The following is a 23480-nucleotide window of genomic DNA, read 5'->3' as shown; positions in this document are numbered from 1 at the left end:
AAGTATAAACAGTACTGACTTAAAAAGCCTTCAGTTTATGTATTCTGAACAGTCTGATTCTCAATCAATTGGAGGGTATCAGAACATATTTGCTCTGAAGAATAACAGATGTTTTCATCTTAAGTTAAATTTAAACTCAACATCAATCTCCCAGAGAGAAATGAGATAACACAGGATCCACAGGATCTCTTTCAGTCTTTCAGATATGCAAAACTATACCTAAAAAAAAAAACTAACAATTCCGAGCTGAGCAGCAATTATACCTAGCCAGTTGAACTAAATCCTTTCCACGGAGGGACTAGCAGCTACATATCTTTTTTTTTTTTTTTTCCCTTTCTAAACCATATATTCCCAGACAGATGTAGCACTGATCAGCTCAGATGATAAATGAATTAATAAGCTTTACCTGACTGAGGCAACATCTGCTCACATAAGCTCCTTTCTCCACCTTCCTCCCCCACATTTTGTGTACTCACCCTGCACCCATGCACACACAAATGTTCGACACCCCAGGCCTTGTGCCATCTCCTTCTACAGGGACAGGAGCAATTCCTCCTGCCGTTGCACATGAAGATGTCCTGATTCATAAATAGTCCAGTTTCATATTCCCAAAGTACTGCAACTGTGAATTTTGTAGCAAGAACTATATGAGATAAAAACATCTGAGTCCAGAAACTGTCTTTAAAAGCTTATGTTCTTGGTTCTTATCTAGGAGGTTTTTTGTTGTTGTTTTAATTTCAGTAATTTTTTTATTTCAGTAGCATTATCCCTAACACAGGAGAAACTGAGGCACAAACTGCCAAACCCTGTACAAGACTTTCTGCTCCATGGCAAATTTTACATCGCTAGCACAGCAAAAACAGATGTGGCAGTGGAGGGGTGGGGAGAAGTTAAGCATAGAAGACCAGAAACAAGGCCTGGTAACTGCAGCACCTCGGTTGTTTGAGGAAGAAGCAAAACTTGGTGCAGAAAGTCAGACTTAGCAAACCTGTTTTCACATAATCCCAATGTTGTTTTGGGCTGGAAAGGACCTTAAAGATCATCTAGTTCCAACCCCCCTGCCACAGGCAGGAACACCTCCCACCAGACCAGGTTGCCCAAAGCTCCATCCAGCCTGGCCTTGAACACCTCCAGCTTCTTGGAGGCATCCTCCAGGCATCCACAGCTTCTCTAGGCAACCTGTGTCAGGGCCTCACCACCCTCTGAATAAAGAATTTTTTCCCTTTCCTGGCTTATTTCAGCACTGGAGCCCTGTACATAACATTTGTTTCTCACTCTTCTTCCAGTTCACCTATGTTCAACCTGAAAACTCTTCTGGTCAGGGGCAGCATCTCCTTAAGGCTGCTATGAGCTTACCCAGTGACGTGAGGAAATCCCCATGTGCAGGCATTGCCCTCACCATCAGCCAGAAGAAGGGACTTCGGAGCCAATGGTTGTAGGAAGCTGCTGCAAAACAATTCCTGAAGCCACATCTGAAGTTCGCTCACGTGAACGTTATTGATCATTTTGTGAGACAAGATCTCAAAACATAACACCATGTAAGGTGATAGGTACAGTCCTCGTGCACAACAGGCTTTGCAAGGACCACATCAATTTTGAAAGCAGGTTATCCAAAGACCCTCTATTGCAGAAATGGTGTGAGCACAAGGACAGTTTGTGACCTATCCTTTCTTTCATTTCACAAATAACTCCAATTTCTTTTTTACACAGTAACTGTGCTGCAGTCTTGTCTTCCTTTTCCACTCTGAAATCCCTCACAGCCTCTGCTCCCAGCCCCTGGTGCTCAGCTGCTAGGGGTGCTTTCACATACAAACAATTTAGACTGGGGATGGTCTGCACCACTAATGCAAGTGTTCCTATTTTCAGCCTCTCTTCTAGACTATGCCTAGCTATTGTTAGGAAATTAATGGTCAACACTTGGGGACAAGACTTTTCAGCAAGGTGAACAAATTTTCTTTGCTACTGTGAGCCACCCATTTGGCTCCATATTTCTCCCACTATTCCAGTGAGGCTGGGAAATGACCAGATCCAGTTTTAAGGTGGAGTGAATCAGAAAGATGAAAAAACACGGTTCCTGTTGCAAAATACTGGCTGCAGTAGGGGATTTATTCTCATCAGTGATAGCCCAGGTTTCCGTGACCACAAGTGCTGTTGTGAAGAGACATGTGAACATCTTGAGGGTGCATCTCCAGAAAAACAGAGGGTGTACTTTTGCAGGAAGGGGCACGTAGCATCCTCAGGCTTTGAAAAATTTTGTGCTCCCATAAGGATTTGTAAGGAATTTGGGGACTGACGTGCTCCTGAAAATCTTTTCAGTTCCGCTGAGGGATTGGTTACATAATTCAGATAAATGCCAAGCTCCCTTCTCTGCACTTTCAGGATTAAATGTATACCTTCAGTCATAACATATTTTCCTATATTTTTCATGCAACCTAATTGTTTCAAGTAAGGAAATCACCTGCTATCAAAGCAAAAAAAATGAAACTTTACAAGCACGGAATTATTTCAAGTTTTCTGTTTGCCAAATATTTTCCTTTTTACAGCTTCAGAATCTCCCTATTTGGGGAGATTTCCCACAGCTCTAGAAGGAACAAATGTGATTTTGCAATTGCACTTAACCACACCAGGCAAGATGAAAACTTTAATCAACAAAACTCTTCTTGCAAGGCATGCTGGAAATACTGTTTTAGATCATGTATCCGGGAGGAGAATAAATGCGTAACTGGTAGAGCTTTATTGCAGCTGCTGTGCAGTTACAGAGAGCGCCACAGCTCCCCTTGCAAAAACAGAGTGCAAAGATACCCGTGAATAATTCATTCTGGACTGTTTTCAGCATGAAAACTAGTGTTTGTGCTCCTAATGAACCAACCAGCACCTCCTGGTGTATAAACCATGTGCCAGTCTACCCAGCTTCAGCAGGCTTCTTATGGACACGTGTGGCTGCTGCTCTCCTGGATAACCACAAGCAGCTCTGAGAGCTCAAGGGCAGGTCCCCTCTTCTCACAGGTCTTCTCCTACCTCCAACCCTTTCCATGCTATGGCAAAGCAAACCCCAAACAGAGAGATCAAAATAACGTATTAAGAAATAAGCATGACTAACGTTTTCAAGGATTTTAAATATATATGTATCTTTAGCAACCATGAGAAAGTTGCCCTAGCAACATTATTTCCATTCCCTTTTTGCTCACTGTTTCCTTGCCTCTTTCTCTGACTTACAATACACTCAATGAATGAAGGTTTTGAAAGGGAAGAAAATCAGCATTCAGCCGAATAAAGGTCTTTCTTTCCCCTCATATCATCATGATGCAATCTATAATATCCTCGTATCATCATGGTGGAATCTACAATTCCCATCTACGATTAATACCAACAAATTACAAAAGCGAGTTCAGAAACTTTCAAGAACCGGAAAATCCTTAACATTCAGAAAAAAATTTTGGACTGGCTTCTGAAGGACAAATGACACAGCTTACATGGGAGGGGCAACTGCCACTCTTAACCTTTTTTCCAACAGACACGAGCCCAAAATGGAGCTATTATCCCCATGTAAATGCCAATTTTCATTAAGCATACAGAATGTAATGCAGCAGTTGGAGCTAACTGGAATATAATTTAAGTTGACAGCTCTGAAATCTCTTCCCTTTGGTCAGATCTCATTGAATTTTGCAAATGGACTCAAGAGCTGAGAGCTTGCAAGGTAGACAGGTGAACAGGGGGGAAAAAATGACTGCATGTCCGCTTGCTGCTCTGACCAGAAACCACAAAAAAAAGTAAAACAGTTTCTAGAAAGGCCAACAACTCTCCCACTCCCAAGATTTCTTGAAATTTTTACATGACATGAAAAGGTGGTATCAGTCATATAAACACAAAAATATATTTTAAATGTGACAAGAATACATCCTGAAACACCCATCTCTGCACAGCGCTGTTTGCTCTTACACCTCACGCAGTGCCCAGACTTCCATCTAATTCAAAACAAATATTTCTGACCACAGCACTATATTAGTACATTTACATGGTTATTTTAGTTAAAATTTCCATTTTGGCTTCCAAACAACTCTCTCCAGCATGCTTTCATCACCCATTTGCCCAGGGAGGCAGGAGGACACATCTCAGCATCACAGCCACCAGCTCCCTTACAAAACCTTCACCAAACCTGGGCTTTGCAACATGAAGGCATGCTATTTGCACAAAGCTTACAGCATCTTGGATGCACTATACTAATACGTGTCCTGACAGCTGAAGTGCCTGCCAGATGCATATCTTTCCAAGTCAGGAGATGGACAGCCTTTAACAACTTCAACTCTTTCTCCTTCTCCCCTTGATGTAGCCCACATCTAGGAGTTCAAAAATATTTATTGCTCTCTGTAATTACCTACCAGGAGGCAACTGACAGTGTGTTGACATCGTTTTGCCAGAATTAAAGCCTTTAGGTTTTCTGAGAAAGCATTTAAAACCTTAGTTATTGCTTAGAGATTAGCCAGACTGCCAAGTATCCCGGAGTTTTATATATATAAAACTCTATTTTATACAAAGTTTGAGGTGTTGAGTTTCCTTGCCTTGAAATTTTCCAATACCTTCATGTGACCTTGCCTCAGGGAAATAAAAAGAAATAGAAAGTTAATTCAAAACAGTCTCAGTGAGTGCAGATACGTTCATTTCCCTGCTTCCTTTAGCATTGCCAGACCTGGCAAAGTTCTCCATAAGAGCAAATAGAGTCATCACAGCATTTCATTTGTAATGTATAGCTCCAGACCTACCGTAGTTATCAGGAGCAGATCATCTGACTGTTTCTGTCAAACGGCAGAAAAAGCTTGTTCTTTTCTTGTGATGGATTAGACTACTGCAGCATCAGGCCACAGCCCTGAAAGGGGGGAGAAGCTGCTGGAGGTCTCTAGACTGACTCACACCTGATGCAGTATTTGGGTCTCATTGACTTCTGACCCCGTAATGTAAAATCCCCCTTAGAGCACACCCCATACCCTCAGGATACAACACTGACAACACCAGGGCCAACAGAAGAGCAACTTGTCTTGGAGAGAGGCAGGATTTTACATATCACGTGGCATTTGTTTTGCAGGGCAATTCCTCTATTGTAATCTAACAAGGCTATGACAAGGTTTTGGTCAGCCCAATTAAAAGAAAAGAGAGGAGAAATAGCCAGAGAGATGCGGGTCTAGGTGGAAAAGAGCAGAACTGGAACATGATGAGCAGGTGAAAAAAATACAGAAAATGAGCCATTAAGAAAAAAAGTGATGCTGGACAAGAAAAATATATAGAAAATACCAACACTGCTGTGCCTCACCCTCTACTAGCCCCTGAGGAACACTAGCTTGGACAGCTTCTAAGAGAGTACTTGCAACTACATATCAGCCCTGTTCTCCAGGCAATGCACATGTGGGAGTATATTCCTGGGAGAGCACTGCTGATCAGCAGCCCTCCCAGTCCTCATTTTTTCTAGAAGGGCACAGAAAGGCACTTCCTTGCCCAGGTGCTGTTGAGCTGGTGGGTTGCAAGAAGACTAGTGAGCACACTCCCTTCCTCACCACCCTTGATGCTCAGAGTAACTGGCCTTTTTGCATCTCTTTGTTGTGAGAGTTTTGTTCTCCCATTCCACTCCTAGAGCAGCCTTCCTTGCGTCTTCAAATTATGACTCAAATCCTCCAGAATAGATGAAACACATCCCTTGACTGAGAGCAGTGTTTTTGCTTTCCATGAACATTCCTCATTACCCAAAATCTGGCAGGGAGTTTGCAGAGTGTCTTTGGTCTCCTTGGCTTGAGTCCACAGGTTTTATTTGCAAAATATCTGTGGATACTTCTGGTTAGCTTTGCAAAGCTTGAGTGGATGCAAATGAGTCAGAAACTATTCAGCCTGCTGAGGAACCCTGTGGATCAAAAATGAAACAGGCAGAGTGGGACATCAGAAGTGCCTAGGCAGGTACAATTAAATATTAAGTGATTTGCATTGAAGAATTGAGATTTCAGTTAAATGTTATTTTGCAATGCCAGATTCTAGTGAAACATAGGAAGCATTCATCCCAAGTCTAACATCTAAAAGCTGAATGGACAGCCAAAAATCAATAATAAAACACTGATGTTTGATTTGGTCAGATTGTACTGTGTACATGTTAAACTCTGACCTTCTGATTCCCAAGAGAAAGGTAACTTGGATGGCTTATGCCCACCTCCAGGATATAATAAATTGTTATGTTTTATATATCCTCAGCAGGTTTTCCTGCTTGAGCAGGGCAGCCAGTTCCAGTTGCATCCACTCAACGAACCTTTGTGAGAAAGCAGTATTCCATGAGATGAGGCTTTTCAAATATTCAAAAGTACTCATGATATCTACCACACAGTTCTCATCTTTGTCTGAAGCCCATTTTTGGTGTCTCTGTATGCGCAGACACCTTTTCTGGTCACATGCAACATGTCCATAATACAAGACTTTTTTCCTCATCAGCAAATCAACTTTATCACCTGTTTTGGTGAGATCCTTTCTGTTTGCACTTCTACTTCAAGATCTTTGATGATTGTGATGTCAATGGGCTCAGAGGAGTTTTAAAAGGTGCCCACTGATGTCCAAGCACCTGCAGGACTGCCAGACCTGTGTGTTCACAAGCAAGCTAGAACATGAGAAGAGCTTAGCTTCCATCACATTGTCATGGATGTTTCCAGAATTCACAGAGGTTCTGGAGTCTTTCCCATAGACATTTCTTATTCTACATCTTCAGGACTCATTCACTCAACTCCTCTAGGAATCAAACGACAACAGTGCCCAAAACCACTGAAAATGCCTTGGTAAGAAGCACTCACTTTATTCCTCCACTGTTTGAAGGAGCAAACCATTAAAGAGAGGCTGTGGAAACATGAGAGAGCTGCTCCCTCAAGGAACCAGAAGCCATAGTCATCTGAAGACTGCCCTTTAGAAACTGGAAGTTGTCATTGTCTCTCTCAATCAACTGAGGGTTGCTTTCCCTGCAGTGTGAACGCCCATTTCAATTAATTTCCCAGCTTGTGCAGCAGATGAAAACCCTAAATCAAGGCAAATGGCTCTTATCCATTCATACTGGACATCTTTGCAATTTGATGAACCACAGCAAGAACTGGAGTGACTGCAGAATACATATATAGTATGAAAAATTAGATTTTATGTGACTGGATTTATTATTCAATTTAGGTTGATAATTATTTATTAGACATGCAGTCATTTAGTCACTTGCCCTCAAGGAGCTGGGATAACATAAAACTACTTAAAAGTCACATTTACCTTCAGCTTAATTCCACATGCTCTAACATCAGTGTTGTTCATTCTACTGTAAGAGCACCTTTCACTGTCCTTAACAGACAAGTGTTTTCTCTCCTGCTAGGGTAGAGAGCAGTCCCAGCACATGCAGGACAGTTCAGCTTTTTGTTCTTCAAATACTTTCAGCTTGTTCTGAAGAAACAGCAAAAGCAGGGGTAGAGGTCTGAATCAATACAAAATTAAAGTTTTATATTGCAATGTTTGAAACAGTCCCAGCTTAAAAGTCAGGATCAAACAATAAGCTTTACATCTGTTTTAAGCCAACAGCATTAATGAAATCACTTACATTTTACCTCCACTAAGCTTTTACTGAGCTGACTTCAAATTACACCTGGAAGCAACATCTATTCTAGATCATCAGCCCCTGCAACTGGACACACGGTGACTGGCTACACAATTTGAGACTTAGAGCTGAATTTCACTGTCAGTTTAGGGACTGACCCTTACAAGCAGCAGTCTGAAATCCAACAACTGCAGGAAAAGGACAAAACACCCGGAGGAAGCAATACTCACCACCCTATCCATAGCAATGACAAAGCAGCACCTAATTCAGAAAAAAAAAAAAAAAAAAAAAAAAAAGCATTGCAAAGTTATGTTTGCACAGTCAGTGAAGAGGAGGGTGAGGAGACATCAGCAGCTGACAGCTGCACGAAGGGAAGCTGGAGCAATGATGAGCAATGTTCTTGGGAGACGAGGCATCGGAGGGTATCCAGACAAATTTCTTCCCCAGAAAGTCCCCTGGGTGACCAAGGAAGCTGAGAGGAAAATCCCCAGTTGTGGTAAAGCTGCAGCTGCCCTGATCCAGAGTTTGCAATATGTGGTTAGATTGCAGATTGCCAGCAGTCCTTCCCACCAACACTTCTGTGAATCGGTGTGATAGCACCTAGCCTTAGCACCCTGCACACTCGCCAACAGGCAGTTTTATCACATCCTGGATCGCAGGGTAGATTTCTAGGTGTACGATACAGCCTGCACAACATCCGGTAACCGGAGATGGCAAACTGAAGTTATCTTATTCAAAATAACATTATGGAAAAAAACGCAGTTTGAAGAATAGAGGGGGCTGTTGGGAATTGGGAGCAAACATCAAAATTTTAAACAATGAGATTTTGTCGCTTTCCTATTCCCAATTAAAATTTTTCTTTTTTTTTTTTTTTTAGAAAAGACTTTAAAACAAAAAGACAAAGTTCACCCTTAAATATTTTTAAAAGCTTTATAAATGGATTATCCGAGCACAGCAGGCATTGCACTTTTGATAAGTGCAGGATGATATAAGCCTCAGGGAACTTTTGAAGATAGTTCATTCAATAATTCATTCACCTCCCTCTAATACTGCATCGAAGAAAAGTTAAACACTGACTCTGCTTTAATAAGTGAATGAAGGCTCCGAATGCAGATTCCTCACAGGATGAATTCAATTTACCATCTTCCTCAAAGTAATCCTCTGCATCGCAGTGTCAGGAAAAAGGCTCAGGAGCAAAGTACCATGCATGTACCAATAGATAGCTTTATCACCTAGCTCTAGTCCTTTCTGAAATACAGACTCTGAGTTTGAAGTGCAAGTACTACAGGTGGTGACTCTTTCATATTCTGAAACAGTCTCTAAAGCTCCCTTCTAGGCCAGATAATTGGGTAGAGGTGGTTTTCTGCACAGGGGGAAAGCCTTTCACAGAACTTTCGAGATTTTGAGGATTTTTGAGAATTTCTTGAGTGATTCCAGGCAACACTCAAGAGCACGATGTTGGCTGGAGGAACCCAGGGGTTTGAGGACAGGGCACTGCATCATCCCCTTATAGTTAAGTTTGCAACCCCTTGAACAAGGCAGCAGAGAGAGGGCAGGCAGAAAAGCATCCCAGGTCCCTGCTCTGGGAGACAGTGTACACATGTAAGAGATGCAAAAATGTGCAAATCACCTGAAAAACTAAGAGAAGTCAATACTAGTATTTCATAGGTGAAGTATTTCCAGAATAGCTCCTGAAGAAGAGCACCAAGAAAAGACTCCACAATACAGGCCTGTTTTGAGCCCTTTCAAGTGGCAGGAGAAAATAAATGAACCAATCCAGAATATTCAACAAATTGAAAGACCATTTTCCTTCCCTAATGGGCAGCTCTAGTTTTCAAGCCAATTGGGGAAGCAGTCATCTTTATACAGCGTGACTTATAACCTTGAATTTATTTAAGATTAAATGCTTTGAAAAAGTTATGGTTTGGTTATTTAATGACACTTGATCAACACTGGAAAGCAATCAGAGAGGCCACACAGAAAGAGGTGGCTGATTTTCAGAAACTGACGAAACAGTAAGTGTGAAGGGCTTTGAGGAAGCAGCAGGAGGATGTCCCGTGATGCTCAGAGGTTGCTGGCTGCTCATCCTGTGCCTGGTTTTGAGGGCTTAGGCATGGTTCTGCTTTTGTTCCCACTGCACAGGCATCTGAGCCCTTGCCCGCACTTCAACATATTAACAAGGAACTTCTGACATTCAGCATATACCCTGCCTTAAAATGAACTTACACATCTCGGTTTTGTCAGTCTGATATAAATAGCCTGGAAATATACCAAGCCAGGCTGCACCCTTATGCCTCTGTCCTCAATCTCCAGACACTCTCCTGGGCCACGGGTGGACTCTTACCACTTGCTGCATAGTCCTGTGGACTGTAGATGTCCCAACACTGACTTTAGTGAACACTCACTGCTTTTAATCTTTACAGCACATCCTCTCCTTTGGTCCTGTGTGAGATTTTCAACAGTTTGGTGTATTTGGACACCATAATGTTTCCCCCGTTAAGACTGGAAATGCTGAGAAGTAATTTAGGCAAGTAAGGGTGTTGGTGAGCTCCTATACCTGTTGACATAAATTTGTTAGAGCTCCTGAAGTCAGTGTCACCACAAAGGACTTTGGCTCAGCCTTTCCTTCCTGTGGAGCAGCATGCCATGTGGCACACATCTGCTCAAATCTGCTCTCAGGCATTTTTACAGTCCCCCAGCGCAACCTCCAACAGATATTAAGACCTACTAAGATAAATTTGTGGATATTTATGAAGGAAGACTTTTGATGTCCAAGTCAAATTTTATATAAGTGGATGTTTATACATTCATTTCTTTTCCCATGTAGGAAAGCCCAGAATTAGTTCTCTCTTGGGACCGATTCTGATTTAGCTTTGACAACCCCATTATCGAATGTAACTCTGCTGACATACAGTTGAATAACATTTGCTATTACGGTTGCAATATATCTTGCTTGTGAGATCTGCAGATCCCTTGGAAGCAGGAGTGCTGCTGTTTTGATTCTGATCAGGGATTCTGCACAGTCTTTCACCACCAGGGCTCCATAATCCCTTTCAGTAAAGAAGTAGGATTATGAGCATCATACCCAAGCTTATTATTTCCTCAGCCTAGAACTAAGGTGAGCCTGGCTGAGATAGCTCCTGACCTTCTTCATTTCTGCCACCTCCAAGGCCATGACAATTTAAAAAAAAAATCTAGCTTGAGAACTTATTCAGGAAAATTTGCAGAATCACTGAGTAACACAGGAATCTCTAGTCCAACTTCATGCTCGAAGTAGGGCAGCTTCAGAGCTTGGGCATGGGTAACCTGCTCTGTCAAGTTTTGAAAATATCCGGTGATGAGTATTTCCCTCTCTTCATACTTTTTCCCTTTGTTTTGCCTGAATACAGAAATTTTTCAAGTGGTTCCTCATTGATACAGTGCAAACCACCAGAACAGGCAGTTGGAGGGTTCTTGCAATCCACAGCCATCCTACTGACCCTGTTAAAAGTGCTGATTCATTTGTCACTAGTCACATGCTTCCAAAGACAGCTCTCATTTCTCAATTTCTAAGACTGTTTAAGATTATCAAAATGGATGTTAAGAAAAAAAATATCATATCCAACTTTCAGCAAAGTAATGGCAATATTCCAATATAATTCAATGTGTCAGGCGAGTTTCCAACCCCAGAAAGCCAACACGGGCTAAAGAAATTCCTTAATAAATATCTCTATGCTACAGATTTTTTTGCAGCATACTAAGGAGAGCTCCAAGAAGTCTTAATGTCAGGCTACAGCACATCACTCTGGTGAGAAAATCACCATTTTCTTATTTGCAGTGTCTGTCCAATCTAACACCTGAACTCAGAGGGGTGATCCAAGGACAACAGATTCCAGCACAACTCATTTTGCTGAATTTGGCATATCAACAATGAAAAGCACCATCATCAAATAAAGTAAATGGTTAGAGCTTTACCAGCAACAGCAAGGAATCTGAGAATTAACACCACATTCTCCCAAGTCGGTCTCCAGTGCCAAACCCCAAATACACTGTCCTACTGAGACTTTTCCTTTTATCCCACAGGGAGGAGATAAATATTTCTGGCCTGAATAAAAATAAAGTGGCTTTAGCATAAGACAATACATTTTTGTCTCTTCAGGTTCAGCATTAGTCCCTGTACAGAAATCTCAGCCACACTCAAGATGTTCAGTGAAGAGCTGCAATTAGAAAAAAAAAGAAAACGTGGACACAATGAGTGATGAACCAGCAACTGTGATGAATGCTCCTGTCCTAGAAACCTGGAAGCATCAGGAAAGACAGCCTGTGTGAAGTGGTTCCCACCCTCAAGATAATTGCTAGCTGGAAGTACCATCACCAGAAGACAGTGGGTACTAATGAGCTCTTTCTTCCAGCAGGTTAAAGGTCCTTCTTCCAAAAGAGAACTAGAAACTGGTGTTTTTTTCTTTGTAATTTTCTTTTTTCCTTGCTGTTATTGTGAGTACAGTCAGAGCACTGGACGAATCTACAGTGCTTGGCACTTCCAGAACAACCCAGCATGTCTCACTGGAGGCAGACCTGTTGGGAGCCCAGCATCTGGTAACAGGGTAAATTTTGGTGGCCCAGGTTGTGACATGTTTGATGTCACACTCAGACTCTGACATTTGAGTTTCTTGAGGTTTTATAACAAAATTAATACTCCTATTTCCCAAGTCTGCCTCCATCTTCTCTACCACCGTTTTTTCGTACTAGTTCCAATCCTGGAGCACTCCAACTCCAAACATGTCCAGACGCACTGAGAAGACTGAAATCACATGAGATCTTTCCACGATTTGGATAAAGGTATGATAATACGTACTAGCAAGAAAAATCTAGTAAGGTTATTAAAGGGCATAGATCTGGGAAATACTGCAGCTAGCTCGCTAAAGATGTCTGCTTGTTGTTCAGAGACAGCAGCATGACAAAGCATCAGGTTAAATATAGTATTTGAGAGAGAAAAATCTCACGGTGACAAGAGTAAGAAATCCATGCCAGCAAAATACAGTCGTTAAGCTGCACGCGTGCATTGCCAGGGACAGGACACGGCATCTCCCGCCTCTCACCGAGCTCTTCAGCAGCCAGTGCAAGAAAAAACCTCCCTCGCTGAGGCGAGAGCATGGTTTCTGTCTTCCCCGAGCAAGCCAAGGCAGCTCCTCGCCTGCCAAGCTCTGAGCCTCCCTCCAGCAGAGGGGAGTGCAGCCTGTTCAGCAGGAGCCGCCAGGAGCTCCAGGAGAAGGGGAGAGCTCGACATTTGCACTTGGGATGATGCTTTCCTCTTGCACTAATATTCTCTCACCTAACTCAGCGCTGGAGGGAGAGCAGGCTGAGGTTAGCAGGCTTTCAGAGACAGTGAACCTTGGAAAGAAGCTGGTGCTAGATGAGAAATCTGCTACAGGTCAGTTTTCCCAGCTCACAAAGGTTTGCAAAGAACTGGTCATGTATTTCGATTCTGAATTAGTTGTTTATAGAGCCAAATTAATATGTTTGCAAACTCCTTTACTAGATGCAGTGCATGGTTCAGCCTAACTCTGCCCATCTTGCTTTTCTGCAGAGCACCTGATCTCTACACTTCTGCTCACAAAATTTTGTGTGAGCAGCTTTTTTTTTTTTTTATATGTTCCCGTAATAGATTAACATTTTCCTCTTGCTACTGCTGAAAGTGTTCCAGAAAATTTTTACTTCCCTCTAAAAAGATACTAGACAGCAGCATATATACTTTAACTTACATCCTTTTGGTGTGAGCAGGTAAGCACATCTGTCACAGCACAGCCTTCTCAGAGAGCAATAATCCATGTCTGTATGGCCGAGGTCACCGCTAAAAGTTTTGTGGAACAAAAAACAGACAAAAATGAGAGAGCCAAGTGCAAACAGACACACTTGCACAATCTACCTTGGTGTTCTCATTCTCAAAATGCATTTGAGATTTAGTATTGAGCTCTATTGTCTCATTAATGCTCTTTCAAGATCACATTTATCCGTATCAATCACCATAATTGCCACACTGTAAAGAAATCCTATTAGAGTTATGGCTGCCTGGATTTCACAGTTCAGTGCTAGACAGAGCCTTTAACAAAGTGTACAAGTAGCCTAAAATTCAAATGCGTCTAGGAGGAATTGCCTTTGCCCTTGGGTTCATTTTGTTAACTCCAAATGGAACCTGAAGAACCCTTTTCCTCCATACCCATGGGGCTGGTCTCTCCTTTAAGTTTCTCCTTCACCATCCAGCATCACATTTCTGCCCTGCCTTGTCTGTTTTCCCTACGTGGGCTCAGCTCTCCACCTCACAAGGCTCCATGTAGACTTTCTGATTAAGTAAACCAGGTTGTTCCCAAGGGAGTGCAGTGTCAGCAGATTTGGACACCAGCTGCAGTAACCTCAGTTTCGCTTTGCTCCGGAGGAGCTGGCAGCGGATCCAGCACATAAACATGTTTGCCAGACTCGTTCACTGGTGAGGGTAAGAGGAATTGACAGCTCTCACAAGAAATATACATCAGGAAAGCAAGGATGCTATTAATATGGAAAAGGTAGTAAAAGTAATAAGCCATATGGAACAGCTACCAGACAGAAATCAGGGTCCATCAGCAGAAAAACAGAAGCAGCACAATTTGTTCCTCTGTCTCCAGATGCAGGCCTTGATGCTAAATTATTGTACCATGAAGAGAAGAGTTATTTAGCTATTCCAAAGGTGTTTAACCTTTCTTAAATTTACAGCACATTTTGAGTTATATTTCTCACACAGCTTATGGGAAGAGATGCTATGACTCCTGGAGTCTCTCCCAGCTCAAAGTAAAACTGCAAAAGTCCCCAGGAACGCATATGTAAGTCTGCCCATCACAAAGTTGCTTGTCTGTGTGTTCATTAGATGGGTTTTATTGTGTTCTTTGTATTGCTTTAATGAAATGTTCCCTTTGTCCACATGATGTCTGTCTTGTTCAGACCTGACAGATTAATGTCTCTCCTCTAGTTTAAAATTCAGCGTTCTGCACCCTCTGCAATATTGTAACGCTGCTTAGCACAAAGCTTACTGTGCAGGCAGATGTGCTCATTTCCCCCAACCTTACGGTAAGGTAGCAGAGAGAAACCGAGGCCAAATGCCTTAAACCAGCAGCAGTCAGGGACCACCGTCCACCAGGAAACTCTAGAGAATCCTATTTCAACCACTGCTCATCCAAGGGAGTAAAAGGGCACTTGTTTTCCTCAAAGGTACATGAGACCCCATCTTTTTGAAAGCCCTCCCCCAAAATTTGGCTTCTCATGGGAACTGGCCATGAGACACTTGCTGGAGTCCTTCCTCAACCTTGCTTTTGGAGCAGCTGCTAGTGGACACTGACAAGAGGCACATCACAATACAGCAACTCCTACGTGGTTCATTTGTGAGCCTGGCAGCCGGCTCCATCCTTCTTCCAATTTCCTCTCTAAGCAGTCAAATAACTCATCTGCTCTGCGTACACGCTCCTGGCTCATCTGCCACCCACCACACAGAGCAGGGACAATTTGGAGGACATCTGCTCTGAACATTCGCCTGATGCTGAATGATGGAGCTTAGCTTATACTGACAAAGACAGACTTTTTGAAACTTCCCAGGTTGGAGACTAGCAATCATACAAGAAGCAAAATTGTCCATATCCAGCAAAGGGATAAGAAAATAGCTGAGTGTTTTTTCTTCTTTGCACCACATTGGCAGCGAGCGAAACACACGCTAGGTTTGCTTCGCAAGTGAAACACTTCACAAAGCGGATCAAAGCACTTCCCAAATCTCAGCAATAGTATGGATCATTTCCGAGTAACACATCCCATGGAGCAAACTACTCCTTGCAGGGTTGCACCAGCCAAAACAGGATTAGCAAGCGGTAGAAATAAACAGAAATTTTCACACTTCTGAAAGCAATCACTGCTAGAATAACTCACAACGTGCAAAGTGCCTTCACTCTGGAAGATACCTACACTCAGGAAAAAAATGCACGCAATGGGATCCCACGCTGCCGAAATGCCATCGCTTTTGAGGACAACCACTAAAATTGTTAAATCACATTTTGCATTCTTGTTCCAACTCATTCAGGGGCACGCGGAAAAAGCTGACTGCAAGAGACCTTGTACCTGGGCTCTTGAGATTGTGTAGAACAAAATAGACTTCATTGTCTCAAATAATGCTGCAAATATCTCAGTGCCATCTGTCCTTGTAAGCTATTACCATCAGTACCCTTTGTAGGAATTACAGCAGAGAATCCAACAAAAAGGAGGGTCCCAACATGCCTATTTCTGTAAATTCACATAATGACACAGCCCTCCTCTGAACAGCTTGAAACACAATAGCAGGAAGGAAAATGCAGAGAGAGAAAAGCTATTTTTTTTAAGAGGTATACAGACCAGAGAGATTTATTATAAATCTGCCTGCATTATGTGATCGCATGCTGCCAGTGACAAATTCAAGGGGGGATACCAGACTAGCACCTCTTTCTTACTATATTTGCCTGGCATCTTAGCCACAATAGCTATTATCATGTTAAATAACCTCTGACAGATTATCTCTGGATGAGGCTCCTAATTTATTGATTGAATGATTGATTGAAGCATCTTCTGTTGAGGAGTTTCACAGCTTCATTATGCAATGCATGGGAAAGGATCCTTCCTTCTGTCTATTTTAATGTGTTGTGGTTTTTTTTCCTTCAAGTATCTGAACATTTTTCAGTTATTTACTCAATCCCTGTTCCTACTGGTGAACAAAGAGGACTTGAGCACAGCCCTTTCAGTTGTTTTCTTCCCAACTGAATAATAGTAATTCTTTTTAATTCTTAATAATTCTTATTAATAATAATTGAAATTCTTCTTAAAAGAAGACTTGCCCAAATTTTGGCTCCCAGATCTCCTCTTTCCATCCCTCTATTGCTCCCATCATATTCTCCAAGAATGCAAAGGTTTGTGCCATGTCTAAGTCTGAGGCACAGGTGGGATTTGTACAGCAGTATTATGGTGTCACTTGGTTTCCTCTGTATATCTTTCCTAATAATTACATCCCATTTGCCTTTTTTGACCATGCTGAGATATGAACAGATGTTTTCAGAGCTATAACACAATACCTCAAATCCTTGGATCCTTTTTGTGAGTAGTGCCTGATAATTTAGATACTAACAATATATAAGCACACTGAAGATTTCACCCCCCCCCACCCCCACCCCCCCCCAGAGATATCTTGCTGTTAAAGACATGCAGGAGATTCCACAACCAACCTCTCCCCATGGAGAAAATCAGTGCTCATTCCTCCTCTACCTTTTAAAACATTTATATGCAAAGGACTTTCCTTCTAGCTTCATCACAGCTCTATTTCTCATTCCCATGCCCCCACTAATTCTGTTCATAATTATGATTTCTGCTAATATGCCTGGGAATCCCCTGCAAAACACAGTGCTACCACAAAGCTTGGAGAACATCCTTGAGCCAAACTGAAGACTCTGGAGTCTTTAGAGGTTTATTCACCAACCTAGTGCAATTCCATCTAATTTTCCTCCTCTACCGGAGAACAGCGGTGTCATTTTAACAACCTGCCATCATGGAGCCCTTTCACAACATCGCTCAAATTACTGGTGTCTTTATTCTAATTTCCTTCTTAGATAGGACACAGAAATATGATTAGTTTCATCAGCAAAAGCTTCTGTCTCTTAGCATCTGCCCTTCCCCACCTCCAGAGATAAGGGAAAATTTTTAAATCTCTCAGAAAGTCAAAGTTCTTAATCAAGGGGGGGAAAAATATACAGTAAAAGTTAGCAAGGGAAGAGCAAATGAAGTGGCTGTACTGGAGAACATATGTTCCTTCTGAAGAGACACTCACGCTGATGCCAACAGCACACCGGCTGCTCCCATGCTTGTCACAGCACAATTTGACTCAGTTCCAGGCAGATAGGAAGCTTTAGCAGGATCACACTGCAGATTAGCTCTGCAAACGGAGTTGAAATTATTAAGAATCTGTCACTGCTTCCAGATAAACTTGAAGCACAGATGTAAAATTGCTTGGATGTTTTTAAACCAGAATCCTTACACTTCTGGTAACCTTAAGAGCTCAGACCAGTATGAATAACTCTGTGGGCTTGAAAAGGCAAGGTTAATCCAGAAGGCCTCTCCAGACTTTAATCTAACACTAGGGTTTAGCTAAAAGCATAATGCCATTGCAAGAAGTGTATCTTTTTATGCAGATATTTTTAATCACTAAATCTGAAGATATCACATCTTCTCATCTGAACTGGCAAGCATAATGCTGTAGAAAAAAAATAAATAAATAAAAGACACAAGCTACATGATTACTTAAGTTTCCTGGTGGACTAACCCTCGGTCATAACATGTATTGGGTTAGTGGACAGGTAACGAACACATAGCACTGAATGAGATTTCCCTAAGAGATGGCTGGTCATCAAATACATGCTACAATAGGCCACAACAGGATCTGCTGCACTTCTGTGGCTACAAGTAGCCGTAAAAGTTAGGAAAGGACAAATTCGGGAACAAACTGTGCTTTGTATATGTGGTCAATTTCCTCACTAAAGCACCCATTTGACTAGAAAGAGCACCAAAGCCACCCTTCCAACAGCACATCCAGACCACCTGCACCAAGCACCAGCTGCTACACAGCAGGGCAGCCAATAGCCTCCAGCTGACAGACCATCAAGAATTAAAAGGTGCCCACTAAAACCTTCAAAAAGATGGCCTTAAAATGACTGAAGTTATCCAAAAAGCCAGCTGTTCCAGCTTTGCTAGACAAGCCTCAGTATGCCACTATACTCAATAAACCATAAAAACTAATTCTTTCAGCTTTCGTTCTCTGGCGCCCATCCACATATCCTCAGCTGCTTGTGCTATTTAAGCTCCTAAAGTCAGGAGATGACACCAAGGAGGCTGTGGCACAGCAACACTGTTAACCAAGGATAATTGCTGGGAGCGGGCAGGCAGGGAGTCAAACAGAAATTGCAAGTGCTTTGCCAGCAGAGAGCAAGGATATCAGCAAAGGTGCCATCTCAGCTAGCTAGGTTTTCCAGGCTGCAAGTGATCAGAAGCAGGCTTATTCAGAGTAAAGCACTAAAAGAAGGTTAAGAGGAAAAAAAGTGCATGTGGTAAACTTTTACAAATGGCTTTTGTTAGGTAACATCACTTTCATTAGTGGCAACAACATACTCAGGAAAAGTCAGGGTAGGATGCTGGAGTAAGAGCTTGTCTGGAGAGACCTGCAGGCCACAGACTTGATCTGTATGCACAGGCAGACTAGCATACAGGAAGACGTATGCTTAATTCCCCTTTTTGCACTACATCTTCAACAGTATTTGCAGCACAAGATCCCTGCCCCATGGCCTTACATTCTCTTGCCACAGAGCATCCATACCTACAGCATCTAGCAAATATAGCTTTGGAAAGCATCAGGTCTTCCCTTCACACCCTGTTCCATCCAGTGTAACATGGAACAACCAGGCAAAGGGTGGCAAGTCTAGAAACCCTGCTTCTTCCTTCCAAGAAGGAAGTTCCTCCAAAAACCCAACTTTTTTTTTTCCCCAAGCATTGTGAAGAAGAGATGTCTACTCATAGTCTACAGTAAAACAACTCAATTTCAGAAAAAATAATTAGTATCACATGAGTCAATGGACTGCTTCAGGGAAGCCTGCATATAATATTGGTGCCAAGTAAGTGTGGCACTAGCATTGTCATCGGATGTATAGGCTCACCAGAACATCAGCATTATAAGCAAATTGCTACCACTATTTCTTTCCCTTGCATTCAAAGGTCTTTTTAACCATCCTTGGAAGAGTTGCTAGGATCCAACATGGGCAAACCATGGTTTTTCAAGGACATTTTTCTCATGACTCAACACTCATTCAGTGAAATTTTCTCCAGCAACCATCCTGGTGTGAAACAGCACACTCAGCCCTGCACACTGGATGAAGCAGAGGCCACGGGCATTTCCTGAAAGGCAGCATTCTGATCACACACCACTGCCTCTTTTATTGTACCTGACCTTTCTTCACCTCCCACAACGGTGCATGATTTGGGTGTAGTATTTGGATTTAAAATGGCATCGAAAAGCAGCAATATGATTCCTGCAGCTCCTGTGGGCCACACATGTTGCCATAACCTTCAACAACTCCAAGTTGATTAGATGCTGTGCACTGTTACAACTACCCACATGAAAATTGAAAAAAAAAAAAAAAAAAAAAAAAAACAACCTCCAGGGACAGATTAAAATCCTGCTATATTTGGGATAAATGAAAATCATGGGATGGTTGAGGTTGGAAGGGACCTCTGGAGGTCCTCTAGTCCAATCCCCTGCTCCAACAGGGACATGGAGACAATCCCATGCAGGGACACAGATAATTTCACTTGAAATTATCACAGTTATGCTCTGAGTGTAGAAGCATGAGGCAGCTCAGAAACTCAGAGGAGCTTTGGAAAAGCAAGTGTTACCTTGGTGACTGGCACGAGGTATTGTCCTTGACAATAGCATTTAAGGTAGGCTGTTGCATATTTAAAGCCTAGGCTGTCCTACTTAATGGTCAGAAAAGGCAAAGGGGATTTTTTTAATTCCAAATTTGCCAAGCTGCTGTTTCAATGAATAACCTGGCTAAAAGGCACACTAACCTTCCCAATTGCTATGCAGACCGCAGCACCTCCCAAAGCTCTGGCTCCAAACTGCCTAATTTTAGCAGTAAGATCACTCATAACATCGACAAGACTAGGAAAAGGAAGGACCAATTCTGGGACTTTTATGCTCTCTTACAGATGTCCCACCTCCTTCCCCACCCATCATCTCCTGGGGATGATGCCCAGCTGGGGAGTGGAGCAGCCCACAGGTAAGAGAGAATAGGCATTAGCTGTGCAGGGGTGGGAGTCTTGGTCTAGGGCTATACCCTACCACTTCCCATGCAATTCCTTAGTTCATGCTTGATTTAATATTTATTCATGTGTTTGCAAGCCTGTTGCCACTAGCTCAGTTACAGCTTGTACCTGTCTCTTTAGAGAGAATGAGGACTTAAATGCCACTTTCCATATGTTATCCAACTACCCTTGCCACAGGAAGGAGGAAGGGGAAAATGATGCCTCTAGTTGCCCTGGGCACTCTCCCCCCCAAAATACAGCATCTAAAGCCCCCCTCAGGCAGAGGCTCAGCATAGAAAATTTTAGCATCATAGGATGAGCGCCTCAGAAAGTTATAGGGAAATGAAAACAAAAGTGATTGAATGGAAAGTGGTTTATGACCTCAGTGCCAGTAGATACCACTGAAGCCCAGGGCAGGGATCACTTGTCATGGGGTGAAAGCAATCTTTCTTACACCACTCACAAACATTAATCAAAGACCTTGGAAAAGTTTGATTTATAGATCATGTATTCCCAACAAGCATGTATTTTTTATTATCCATCAGAAAACATCCATACAGATGACACACTGCCAAACTAGAGGTGTCAGATACTTATTTTTGCAGTCACTAGATGTAATGTTATTAAGCAATCCAAAGGCTGCCTTCAAGAACAAGAAAAATAAATTCTGAATTAGTTAAAATGAATGAATTCATAATAATCACCTCTAAAGTATCGAGTGATCAATCTCTGTCTCCTCTGCTTTTCAATCCTGAATATTAAATTAGCAGAAGAAAAAACACTGCACAGGACTCACTGGGGTAAGTCTGGAGCCAGCCCACTCCCATGACAGAAATGCTTGGCTCTGACTCTGCCCTGGGCCTGCCAGTAGGTGAGCAGTAGGTGTTAGTTCCAGAGATGTTCTCTGTCAAAATCCTGGTCTTGGAAATCACAAAATAATTGAGATGGGAAGGGGTTGTGGTCCAACTTGGGTAAGGTTGCTCAGGGCTGCATCCAGATGAGGATTGAGTGGAACCAAGGGTGGATATCCTACAGCCCCTCCAGGCCATTCTTCCCGCAAAGGAACCACCCCCGTGGGGATAAAGGGTTTCCTAACATACCTTCTTAGTTCCCTCTGGCTGCTGGTAGCTTCCCCTTTTTTATGCTTCAAGAAAAGAGCAGGGTTGCTGGGGTCACTGCTGGCATGGTGAAGGCCTGAGCCACCCGTGGTGAGCATCTGGGTGTCGTGACTGGTTAGCAGTAGTGGGATGATGACAGCTGTCTCTGAGGGCTGAGATGCTCCTGAAATATCCTCCCTTGAGGAACATCTTCCCACCCACAAGTGCATGGTTGGTGGTAGGTGCAGTGGGGTCAGTTCTTCACCCAGAGCCAGGCAGCTCTTTCATTTCTGAGTGCCCAGAGGCCACCGTTTGCTCAACTCACCATGAAAACAGGGACAGAGGCATACCCAGACAGTACAAAAGGAAGCAGCAGCCAAAATCAGCTCCCTCTTTCCCCTTTCTGCCCTCTAAGAGTGAAGCAAACATTTTGAGCAAATGTTCCTGGGGAAGGCAGAAAAAATTAGGAAACTTGATCACTGAATGGACATGCTGCATGGGACTGCTGCCCTGACAGCCTGGGGTTGGTTCAGACCCCTGAGAGCATGCAGGAAATTATTAATGATAATCTAGCAATTATATTAATTGTATATTGCTCCATCCTGTGTTGTATGAACTGTATTAACAATATTAAGTGGCAATGTGTGAAGTATAAGCAGTATTATCCAGACGTAAGGAACTCTGTTTTCTCCTCCGCTTTCCTCACTCTTGCCAGAGAGGCGGTGAAGTAGGAAGCCACTCATGGAGACTGAAACAATTCTCACTTGTCCTGAGCTGGGGCAGGAAAACAGAGGCTCGGGGTGCCCCCGAGCTGTGTGCTTTCAGCTTTATGACATTTGTGCTGTGAGCCATTTAATGCTTTTCAGTGGGCAGTGATATGCTTAGGCTTTGCCTTTCGGTTTTATAGGCCACAAGATGCTTCTGAAATGCTTCACCCTTGTCAGGTTTATGGACAAATAGATCTCGTCCTCTAATATTCAGTCACATTCATACACAAATTACCTGATCCCAGCTACACTAGCGCTAACATTATGCCCTTGTGTAGCTCCCTGGATTTGAACATTTATCTGCTCCAGTTTGTACTGTTGTGACAGGAGGGAGTGAGAAAATGTCCCCTCTTCCAGTCCCTACATCTGAAGCTGCTGACTCCAGCAGGGCTTAAATGTGTTGAGAAAATATCCCAGCCAGAAGCACAGAGCTATGAGAGGGAAAACAGAGACAACCCCTTTCTCCAGGAAATCTCAGAATGGAAAGTATTAAGAGGGGGGTTCAGTTTTGCTATGTCTTCAAGCATACACAGTCTCATCATGTTCAGTCCCGTGCTGGGAGTCACCAGCATGCCACATTGGGGCATTTCTTTTGACTGGGGTAAAAGCTGGATGAACAAAGCTGGGAAGGTGTCTCCCAGTTCCCATCCCCAGATGGAGCAGGGTGTGAGGCTGTCGGTGAAGTGGCAGCTGAGCAGTGAGGAGCTTAAGGAGATGGGGAACAGGACCACGGGATATGCACAACATCACTGCAAATCTCTTCAAAAACAAGGTCTGGGATGAATTTCTTCCAGCATGAACATGGGGCCAGGTTTTTTCTTTTTGCACTGTCTTCCTCTGGGAGCCAAAGCTGCTTGCTGTGAGTGTTTGGCTAGATGGGATGGTCAGGAGGGAGAGCACCGACACACCAAGGAGAGTACCACCAGGAAAATGTGAGCTGTGAGCAACATCTTTGCTGGGGCTCCCACAGAGATGCCACCCCCTCCGACTGTGAGCATGCCTGGCTTTGTCAAGACAGCGTGGAGCTAGTGGATAACGGCGCCTACGGATAAAAATACATTTTCCCAGTGAAAGCAATTTTGCTGGATTTAGACTCTTTAATTTTAGCAATACTCATCAGTGTCTCTTCATTCTGATTACAATGTTCGTCTCTGAAAGCACTGT

The 23480-nt window shown here is 42.9% G+C and overlaps 1 long non-coding RNA gene across 4 annotated transcripts in view; it reads right to left on the bottom strand.

Annotated features, from left to right (window-relative positions):
* The window catches only part of LOC311434364, a 49571-nt gene extending 29253 nt beyond the window's left edge, over positions 1–20318 (bottom strand). For 3 of the 4 annotated variants that reach the window (XR_014691430.1, XR_014691431.1, XR_014691432.1), the window contains exons 1-2: positions 20216–20305; positions 13330–13418 (exon numbers count right to left, since the gene is read on the bottom strand). This is a non-coding gene — a long non-coding RNA (uncharacterized lncRNA). Of the gene's footprint in view, positions 1–13329; positions 13419–20215 lie in introns of all 4 variants that reach the window. The other variant, XR_014691429.1, reaches the window with a different exon arrangement.
* Between the last annotated feature and the right edge of the window lie 3162 nt (positions 20319–23480).

This window comes from Aythya ferina (genome assembly GCF_964211825.1).
Source record: "Aythya ferina genome assembly, chromosome: 3".
Lineage (NCBI taxonomy): Eukaryota > Metazoa > Chordata > Aves > Anseriformes > Anatidae > Aythya > Aythya ferina.
Note: the sequence above shows the minus strand (reverse complement) of the source record. Positions and strands in the feature narration are given on the sequence as shown.